This window comes from Cavia porcellus, unplaced genomic scaffold (assembly GCF_034190915.1).
Source record: "Cavia porcellus strain 051 isolate PalLab524CR breed Dunkin Hartley unplaced genomic scaffold, mCavPor4.1 scaffold_29, whole genome shotgun sequence".
Lineage (NCBI taxonomy): Eukaryota > Metazoa > Chordata > Mammalia > Rodentia > Caviidae > Cavia > Cavia porcellus.
Window position 1 is genome coordinate 13,530,255 of NW_026947512.1, and position 11,047 is coordinate 13,541,301.

At 35.6% G+C, this 11,047-nt stretch overlaps 1 non-coding gene across 1 annotated transcript; it reads left to right on the top strand.

Annotated features, from left to right (window-relative positions):
* The first annotated feature begins 4,523 nt into the window (after positions 1-4,523).
* LOC111758336 (U6 spliceosomal RNA) lies at positions 4,524-4,630 on the top strand. Its single transcript, XR_002792526.1, has one exon. It is a non-coding gene; the product is annotated as a U6 spliceosomal RNA (small nuclear RNA).
* Positions 4,631-11,047: the final 6,417 nt, after the last annotated feature.

An 11,047-nucleotide genomic window follows, 5' to 3' on the forward strand; every position in this document is an offset into this window, starting at 1 on the left:
GCCGGGGGGCGTGGCCTGGCTCCACACCGCCCCGCCCCGCCCCGCCCCGCCCCCGGCCGCCCCGCCCGCGTCCTCCCCTGCAGCTCCCGCTGGGCGCGCCCGCACTGCCTCCCAGCTGTGACCAGATGCCACCACCTCTGCCTCCTTTTGCCAAGGCTAAGAGGCAAACTTACGACCCTCGGCCAGGGATTGGACTGCAATCACCATCAGCTGCAGCACCGCTTTTTCCCAAATAGCTAAGATGACAAAGCCCGGTGGAAAGCACTTAGTGTAGCTGACCACACAACACGGTCACCAGCGCCACTGCCACCGGAGTTCACTTCCCACAAGGAAATTTCATGCGTCACGCCCTACTCTAGAATACTCGATGGCCTCGCCTTGGGAAGTAGCAAGCCTGTTGGACTCTAGATTCTTCAAGTGGACATCCATTTGAGGCCTGAATAAACTGTCCCTATCTATTCATCTTTTCAGACTTTTCTCCCCAGCCTGGCTCGGTAAGAAAAGGTGTAGCTCATCTGGATTTCCATCCCCACCCCCAATTCAGTCTACCATGCTCATTCTGGTCTTTCAGACTCCTTAAACCATTTCTCCTCCCAATACATTTGCCGAATGGGACAAGGAGATAGATTACAAGAGGTCTGTCAATAACCAGGAATGCAGCACTCTGTCCTTTTGTTAAATTTAGCACACTGTGACTGGCAGATCCCGGGCCTTCTGATGGAGACACAAAGATAAATGGTCAGGCTGTTCAACCTCTTTAAAGGATTCCTCTTACTTCTGCTCCTCAAATGCCCGTTCTCCTCAAGAGTTAATATATAGGCATTTTCTTGTATCACACTTTGGGCTCTACCTGAAGACTTTCCCGTGGTTTTTAACTTAGCATAAAGACTAGAGACTACAGAAATATAAATAACTAGACCACGTCTATATCCTGCACTCCAAAAGGATCCCAGATCTCACTATCTGAATGTCCCAAGTGTAGCTCTGACTCAACTTACTCAAAACTGAACTCATATTTTCTAATCTCCGCATTTAATGCAAGAAATTTCCTTCTAGCCCTAAATAAACAGTCAAAAACTTAAAAACAATCAAAAAGTCCACCAACAAGTAAATAAATACAAAATCTGATAGATGCATGTACTATTCTCAGCAAAAGACGTAAATAGACTTCATAATAATAACAGCAACATGGTTGATCCAGAAACATTATTTGGAATAAGAAAGATCAAAAAGTACATATTGTTTAAATGTACGTATACCAAGTTCTACAACCAGGTCAGACTTTCTAGGTTTGCATAGTTCAGAAGTCTGGTTGCGTTTGAAGGGTGCAGGCTGATTGTAGGGGGATCTTTCTGGAGTAATAGAAGAGTTCTATATCTTGACAGGAGTGGGTATGCATTGATTAACACTTACCAAATTAAACATTTAAGTTCTATTCTTTTTGTTGTAAATTATGCATACCATATCTGGTTTTGTAAAAAGCCAGGAGAGAAACACAAACCTGACTGAATGCATGATCTGCTCCACTAAAGTGGATGTGATGTTCCATCGGAACATCTACCCAGCACTGTAAGTCACTCCTCTACCTGCCTGCCACAGTGGTGCAGCTAGAGCCATCATGAGAACAGAAGGGCATGAATGACAACGAATTGGCCCCTAACAGTGGCTCTTTGCACTGCAATAAGCAACTGACTCAAGCTGAGCCAATCAAAGTCCTTTTCTAGGAAGACAGAACTGAGAGATAGACTGCTCTCTGCCTGAATGACTGGATTACAGATGAAGAGTAAAACCAGCAACTGTGGTTAGTAATATTTTCAGCAGTAATTTCAGACGTTGGTCTTCACAGAAACAGACATAGAGACAGAAAGAAAACAGAAAGGAGCTCTGACTGCACTGGTTCCTTCTTGTAGTTGACTTTTGCTGCCCAGCTACAATTCTGTACTGAGTACTATGAGCCAGAATTCCCTTCTAAAGTTATAATAAATTCTCTTCCTTACCTGATTCAGCTCAGATTTTGTTAATTGTTTTATTTTAAAAAGAAAAGAAAAACGATACAAAATTTTAAAACAAGATAATAGGAAGGTAATGGTTAATATATTACATATTGTTATTTTCAAAGAAGTTACTCAGATTGCAAAATACAGGTGTGAAAAATTGATCAAACAATAGAAGCATAAACCTTACTTTTCAAGGAACTAAGAGAAATTAGTAGTATAGTTATCTTAACTATCTTGTATAATTTTTTTCCTTTTGCCTTCCTTTTTTCTCCTTCCCCCCTTCGCAGCTTCTCTTTCCTTTTAAAGTTACTTCCCATTTCATAATATCTATTGTATCTTATTTACTCTTTCAGCTTCTTACACTAGGGAGACAATATGATCTTTACATATGCAAATCTGATTTATTTCACCTATGAGGATGATCTAAAGTTGCATCCATTCATCTATAAAAGGCTCAAAGTTGCCCTTTTTATACCTGAGTAGTACTCCACTCTATAAAAACACCACATCTGCTTTATCCATTCTGCAGTTGATGGCATTTGGGTTGTTTCCAACATTTAGTTATCACAAACTGTGCTGCTATAAACATGGGTGCACATTTATGACTGTAGTATGATGTTTTAGTTCTTCTGGGAAAATACCCAGAAGGGGAATAGCTGGGTCAAATGAGACCTCTAATCCTAGTACTTTTAGGAATATCCACACTGATTTCTACAGTGGTTTTATCAGTCTACACTCCCATCAACAGTGAAAGACGGTTACTTTTTACCCACCATCCTGTCAGCATTTGTTATTGGTTGATTTCTTGATGATAGCCATGATTTCTGGGTGAGATGGAATCTCAGTGTTGTTTTAAGTTGCATCTTTCAAATTACCAATGATGTTGAACATTTTTTCATGCATTTATTTGCCACTTTTATTTCTTCATCTGAGAACTGTTTATTCATCTCAGATGCTCATTTTTTGATTGAGTCTTTAAATTTTGGGGATTTGATTTTTTTTCAATATTTTTTATGTTCTAGATAAAAGTCCTTTGTCTGAGGCACAGCTGGTGATAATTTTTTCTAACTCTGTGGGTTGTCTTTTCACTCTGCTGGTGATTTCTTTTGTTGTGCAGAAGCTTTTGAATAAAGTGAGATCCCATTGCTGTTTTTTGTCATATTTTCCGAGCACTCTGAGTTTGTTCATGAACTCTGCCTACACCTATGTCTTCAGGATTTCTGCATATCTTCTCTTCTAATAGTTTTGGTGGTTCTGATTTAATACTTAGATGTTTGGTCCGATTTCATCTTGGTTTACTACATAGTGATAGATATAGATCTAATTTTACTCTTTGGCACGTAGAAAGTCAATTTTCCCAGCACCATTTATTAAAGAGGCTGTCTTTCTTCCAGTGAACATGTTTGGCCCCTTTGTCAATAATTAGATGGCTGAGTGTTTTGCGGCTGTGTCTGCATCTTCTTCTTCTTCTTTTTTTTTTTTTTTGCAAGCAACACAGATTTTACTACAAGACAAACCAATATTAACAATAACTATCATAATGTCTCTTTCTTTAAAATAGTTGAACATAACTTGATATACGATAGTATCAAACATAACAAAACAGTATAAAACCATTCAAGAGAATGAAAGCATTACAGGGCTTTCAGAACCAAATAACAGAGAATGAACAATGGCTACTATATTATCTCATTTTACATAGAAAATTTGTTTATACTACCACACATAATAATATCCAATAAGATATAACATGATACAACCAAAGGAAACAGAAGAACAAAAGCATAGCTATCCTTTTTTAAAAAAAATTAAAATAAAAGAGGACATAACCACACAGGTCAGAACAGAACAATTTAAGCAACCTAGTGTTTCACCACAAGACAACCTGACATAACAGTAGCTACCATAGTGTCTCTTTCCTTGAAATATTTGAGTATACCTTCATATACTATAGTATCAAACATAAAAACACAGTGTAAAACCATTTAAGAGAATGAAAATATTACAGGGTATTCAGAACCAACTAACAGAAAATGAACAATGGTTTCTATATTATCTCCTTGTCTATAAAAATGTTTGCTTATACTATCACATATAATAAAATCCATTAAGATATAACATGATAAAACCAATGGAGACAGAAGAACAAAAGCTTGGTGGGATTTCAAAACAAGATAATATTAAATCATCACTAGCTATTATAATGTCTTGTTTTCTTTAAAATAGCTGTTGATACCATCACAGATAATAAAATCAAACAAACCAGGGTAAAACCTTTCCAACTAATGAATGCCAACATTATAAGGTTTCAAAGCAATGTAATGAGGAATCATGATTACCTTAAACTCTTATGTACTCTTACCATTTCTTACACTAGGGAGACTATATGGCATTTACACATGTGAGTTTGATTTATTTCGCTTATGAGTATGGTCTCAAGCTGCACCCATTTATTTATAAATACATAAATGTGATCATTCTTTATGGCTGAGTAGTACTCCATTGTATAAAAATACCACATCTTTTGTGCTCGCTTCTGTAGCACATATTCTAAAATTGGAATGATACAGAGAAGGTTAGAATGGCCCCTGCACAAGGATGACATGCAGATTCATGAAGTGTTCCATATTTTTAAGGTCACTACATACCTGTTAGGGGAAAACTTCAAGAGGAAGAGATAACTATCTTAAATATATATGCACCAAATTCCAGAGCACCCAGTTATATAAAACAAGTATTAACAGAAATGAAAAATCAAATTATAAGTAACACAATTGTAACAGGAGACCTTAATACACCACTGACACCAAGGGACAGATCAACCAGACAGAAAATCAGCAAAGAAATAACAGAACTGAATTACACATGTGAACAAATGGACTTGATAGGCATATACAGAGTGCTCCATCCAACAACATCAGAATACACATTCTTCTCAGCAGTACATGGGTCGTTCTCTAAAATAGACCATATATTAGCTCACAGAACATATTTAAATAAATGTAAAAGAGTTGAAATTATCCCATGCAGGTTATCAGATCATAGTGCTTTGAAATTAGAAATTAATGATAAAAGATACTGCAAACAAAGGACATCTGTCTAAAACATATAAAAAATTTTAAAAATCAGACCCCCAAAATTCAAAGATCCAATCCAAAAATTGGCATCTGAGATGAATACACACTTCTCAGATGAAGAAATACAAATGACAAATAAATACATGAAAAAATATTCATCATCATTAGTCATTAGAGAAATGCCAATTAAAATAACACTGAGATTCCATCTCACTCCTGAAAAAATGTCCAGGATCAAGAAAACCATCAACAACAAGTGGGGGGAGAGGCTGTGGGGAAAAAGGAACTCTCCTTCAATGTTGGTGGGAGTATAGACTGGTGCAACCATTGTGGAGGTCAGTCTGGAGATTTCTCAAAAAGCTGGGATTGGAAGTCCCATTTGTTCCACTATTCTACTTCTAAGGCATATTCCCAGAAGAATTGAAAGCATCATACTACAGTGATATATGTGCACCCATGTTTATAGCAGCATAATTTGTAATTGTCAGATCTTAGAAACAACCCAAGTGTCCATCAACTGAGGAATGGATTAAAAAGTTGTGGTATTTTTATACAATGGAGTACTACTCAGATATAAAGAAGGATTACATTGAGATATTTATAAATAAATGGATGCAGCTTGACACCATACTCATAAGTGAAATAAATCAAACTCACATGTATGAATACAGAATAGTTTCCCTATTGTAAAAAATGATTCAAATATATAAAAGTATGTGGAAATCATGATTGCCCATTATGTGGCTTTGAAGCCTTATAAAGTTTTCATTCATAAATTGGAATGGCTTTATTCTGGGCTGTTTGATATCATTGCCTGTGATGATATGAACAGCTATTTTGAAGAAACCAAGACATAATAGCTAGTGCTGATTTAATATCATCTTGTTTTGAAGTCCCACCAAATTGTTGTTCTTCTGTCTCCACTGGTTTTATCATGTTGTATCTTATTGGATTTTATTATATGTGAAAGTATAAACAAAAATTTTTATAGGCAAAGAGATTATATAGAAACCATTGTTTGTCTTCCATTAGCTGGTTCTAAATACCCTGTAATACTTTCATCCTCTTGAATGGTTTCACACTATCTTGATATGTTTGATGCTATAGTATACGAAGATATATGCAAATATTTCAAGGAAAGAGACACAATGGTAACTACTATTAAGTTGGGTTGTCTTGTGGTGAAGCACTAGGTTGCTGAAATTGTTATGCTTTGACTTGTGTTGTTATATTGTTATGTCCTCTTTTAGCTCAATCTCTCCCTTATTCATTAAAAAATTAGTTATTTTTATGATTTTTTAATTAAGGGGAAAAATTAAAAAATTAGCAGCATATATTATAGTAACTTTTTTGATTTCCTAATAACTTGATTTGAAGCCCTGTATTACTCCCACTATCTTGTTTTAACTGATTTTTACTCTGTTCCGTTCTGTTTGATAGTATCAAGTTTGAGGGTATAGGCAACTACTTTGAAGGCAATAAGATTCACTATGATGCCCATTCTGGTTTGACTATTATCTTCTTTTGAAATCCTGTAATGTTTCCAATGTTCAGGTTTTATTGATCATGTTCTGATAGGCAATTCTTTTTAAGGTAGCAAGAGGCATTATGGTAACCATTGTTGATAACCTTGTATTCTGTTTTTACATCATGTGCTATGTCCATCCTTTGTTTTGACTGACTAGTTTGTTTCGTCACATTTGGTTTTATTCTCTTCCAAAAGAAAGTAATAAGAACTATGGGAGTAATAAAACCCAAAATGTGTAAATTTTGTTGTAAAAAAGAGAGGGGAAAAAAAGTGCTCCAATGGATACAACTGCAAGTGTGTTTAGGTGTGTAAGATAGATGACCATATTACTTAGTTTTTGTTGGATCATTGAACACAACTGTTTGCAGTCTCACTGTTTGAATGTCCACTTGATATGCTTTAATCCTGTAACATGAACAACTATTTCTAAGATGACAATATGTAATCTATTAACTAGTGATTTCTTACTGTGTTTTTGAAATTCTGTATTACTTGTACCCCTATACTGTTTTGGTTTTTTTTCCTTTAAATCAAAAAACCACATCTTTTTTATCCATTCCTCAGTTGGTTGTTTCCAAGATCTGGCTATTACAAATTGTGCTGCTATAAACATGGGTGTACATATATCAATGCGGTATGATGCTTTCAGTTCTTCTGGGAATATGCCTAGAAGTGGAATAGCTGGGTCAAATGGGACTTCCAATCCCAGCTTTTTGAGGAGTCTTCAGACTGATCTCCATAGTGGCTGCACCAGCTTACACTCCCACCAACATTGCAGGAGAGTTCCTTTTTCCCCACAGTCTCTCCAGCATTGGTTGTTGGTAGTTTTCTTGATCCTGGCCATTCTTTCTGGAGTGAGATGGAATCTCAGTGTTGTTTTAATCGGCATTTCTCTAATGACCAATGACAATGAACATTTTTTTCATGTATTTATTTGCCATTTGTATTTCTTCAACTAAGAACTGTATATTCATCTCAGATACCCATTTTTGGATTGGATCTTAGAATTTTGGGGGTCTGATTTTTTTTAATTCTTTATATGTTTTAGACAGAAGTCCTTTGTCTGAGGCACAGTTCACTAAGATTTTTTTCCAGTTTGTAGGTTTTCTTTCACTATGCTAGAGATTTCTTTTGACATGCAGAAACTTTTTAATAAGACATGATCCCAGCTATTGATTCTGTGAAGTATTTCCCGTGTGGTTTGATTCCTGTTCATAAATTCTCTACCTACCCCTATGCCTTCAAGATTTTTACCTAATTTGTCTTCCAACAGATTTAGTGTTTCTGTTTTAATATTCAGATCTTTGATCCATTTAAATTTTAGTTTAGTATATGCTGATAGGCATATACTAGTTTTAGTTTTAGTTTTTGGCATGTGGAGGGCCAGTTTTTCCAGTACCATTTATTAAAGAGACTGTCGTTCTTCCAATGAACATGTTTGGCCCCTTTATCAAAGATAAGGTGGTTGAGTATGTTTGTAGTTGAGGTTGTATCTTCTAATCTATTCCATTGATCTTTGGTTCCATTTTGATTCCAGTACCATGTTGATTTTATTACAGTTACTTTGTAGTATAACTTCAAGTCAAGGATTGTGATGCCTCCTGCCTTGCCTTTGCTGCCTAGAATTGTCATTGCTATTCTAGGTCTCTTCTGGTTCCAGATGAATTTTAGGAGTGATTCCTCTAGATCTATGAGGTATGTTGATGGTATTTTCATTGGGATTGCATTGAATCTGTATAACAGTTTTGGGAGAATGGCCATTTTTACAACATTTATTCTTCCCATCCATGAACAAAGGATGTCTTTCCATTTTCTGAGATCTTCTTCAATTTCTTTTTCAGGGTATTATAATTTTTCCTGTATAGATCTTTTACCTCTTTTGTGAGATTAATTCCTAAGTATTTCATTTTTTGGATGCTAGTGTGAAAGATGTGGCTTCTTTTCTTTCTTAGTGATTCTGTTGTTAGTGTATAGAAATGCTATCAATTTTTAAGTATTGATTTTACATCCAGTTACATTGCTGAATTTATTTATTGTATATAGGAGTCTTTCAATGGACTTTCCATGTAGAGTATCATGTCATCCAAAAATAATCATAATTTAACTTCCTCTTTTCCTATCTTTACCCCTTTTATTTCTCTCTCTTGTCTTACTGCTCTGACTATTATTTCCAGTATATGTTGAATAGGAGTGGTGATAAAGGACATCCTTTTTTTGGCCATTTAGTATGATGCTGGCAGTTGGTTTGCCATAGATGGCCTTTATCATATTGAGGTAAAGACCATCTATTCCAATTTTCTGTAAGGTTCTTATCATGAATGAGTGTTGGACCTTATCAAAAGCTTTTTCTGCATCTATAGAAATGATCATGTGATTCTTACTTTTGGCTTTATTGATATGGTGGATTACATTTATTGATTTATGTATGTTGAACCATCCCTGCATGCCTGGGATGAATCCCACTTGATCGTGGGGTATAATCTTCTTGATGATTTGCTGCATCCTGTTTGCCAATATTTTATTGAGGATTTTTGCATTCATTTTGTATTCATTAGGGAGATTAGCCTGTAGTTCTCTATTTTAGTTGGGTCTTTCTCAGGTTTTGGTAGTAGAGTAATATTTGCTTCCAGGAATGACGTAGGAAGAATTGCTTCTCTTTCGATTTCATTGAAGAATTTGAGGAGCGTCAACATTTAAGTCTTCTTTGTATTTCTTGTAGAATTCCACAGTGAATCCGTCTGGGCCTGGGCTCTTCTTTGTAGGTAAGGACATAATTACATTTTCAATTTCATTAATAGAAATTGGGTTATTCAGCAGTTTTACATCTTCTTGACCCAGCTTTGGTACTTCTTAGGATTCTAGGAATCTGTCCATTTGAAATAGGTGTTGATGATCTTCTGTATTTTTCTCTAACAGCTTTTAATATTCTATTCTCATGCTGAATTTCTGAAAATGTAATTATTATATGTCTTGGTGCAGTTTTAATTTGGTCAAGGTTGTTTGGAGTTCTATATGCTTCATTTATTTGTATTTCAAATACTTTATCCATGCTGGAAATTTTCTGCCATTATTTCTGTAAAGCATTTCTATGGCATTTGTGCTGTCTCCAGTTTTCTCAAATCAATCTTATGTCATTCTTCTTTGCTTTATCTTATAGCTGTTGAGTTGATTTTTTTCATAGTCTTTTGCTATTTTTAAGATATCTTTCTTTTCATGATCACCATCTACAATTCTGTCTTCAAGATCTGATCCTTTAATCTGCTGTGTATACTTTTTAGGGGGTACTAAGAACTGAATTCAGGACCTCACTCTTGCCACGCAACACTGTGCCACTGAATTAATCGCTGGCCCAGTTGCACATACTTTCAACAGAGGATTTAATACCTTGAATTTCTGTTTGAATCTGTTTCATGGATTCCATTTCTTTCCTATGTTGGTAATTTTTTGTTTCCCTCATTTTTCTACACTTACTGATTCTTTTATCTGTGTCTAATATCTTTGATTTTAAGCATCATTTCTTTTGTACCTGAGAGATTATTTTCTTTATAGCCTTTTGCCCTTGTTTTTTCATTTCTTTTGTTATTATTTCAGAAAGTTCCAGTATTTGATTTTCAATTTTGTATACCTCACTGTGCTCCAGACTTATCCTGGGTGGGCCAGGAGTCTGGGGTTGCATTTTGCTTTTGCATCTTGTCATTTTCTATCCTCTCTTTCCAAATTTTATTTTGTTTTCTATGTTGATGTTCGTTGATTTCTTATGATAGACAGCTTTATCACTAGTACTGAGGCTTTCCTAGGAGATATCTATTCTTCAGAGATGTCCTCTAAATGTTGGTGGTTCTTCCCAATTTGCAAAAGAGGCAAAGTTACTATTTGACTCAGCACCCAATCCTTTAGTACTGCGCTGTGGTGATGATTATGACCCCATACAATCACAGTGTTATCATACGAAGGAGAAAAACTGATTATAGCATATATGACATCCTGGCTAAAGCAGCACAGTTAATAATAACAATAGTTTTGAGCACAGCTTAACCACTGACAAACTATGGTAACCATTAACCTACTACCTCTGACCACAGGAACAAACTCCAAAGTTATACTAAAAATCAAACATATAACATACACTTCTATGAAATGATTTTCCCTTTAGTGGAATGTTTTATCCTGATGTGGGGAGTGGGGAGGTTAAAATTGGTAGGGGACAGGATAAAGTGATGAATGAGGTAAAATATAGTAGAATCAAGGCTGGAGGTTCAAGAAAAATCACCCAAGTTTTGGGAAACTGGAGGATAAAGGAAGAAAAAAAAGAAATAGAATACAAAGTAACTATAGAGAAAAGAGACGTGTTTACTCACTTGAAAGTTTAAATTTAAGAAGTAGTTGAGGAAAGAGAGAAAGGGGATCAGTAGAAGAAAACAAAAAAGAAAAGTAAGAAACCTAAA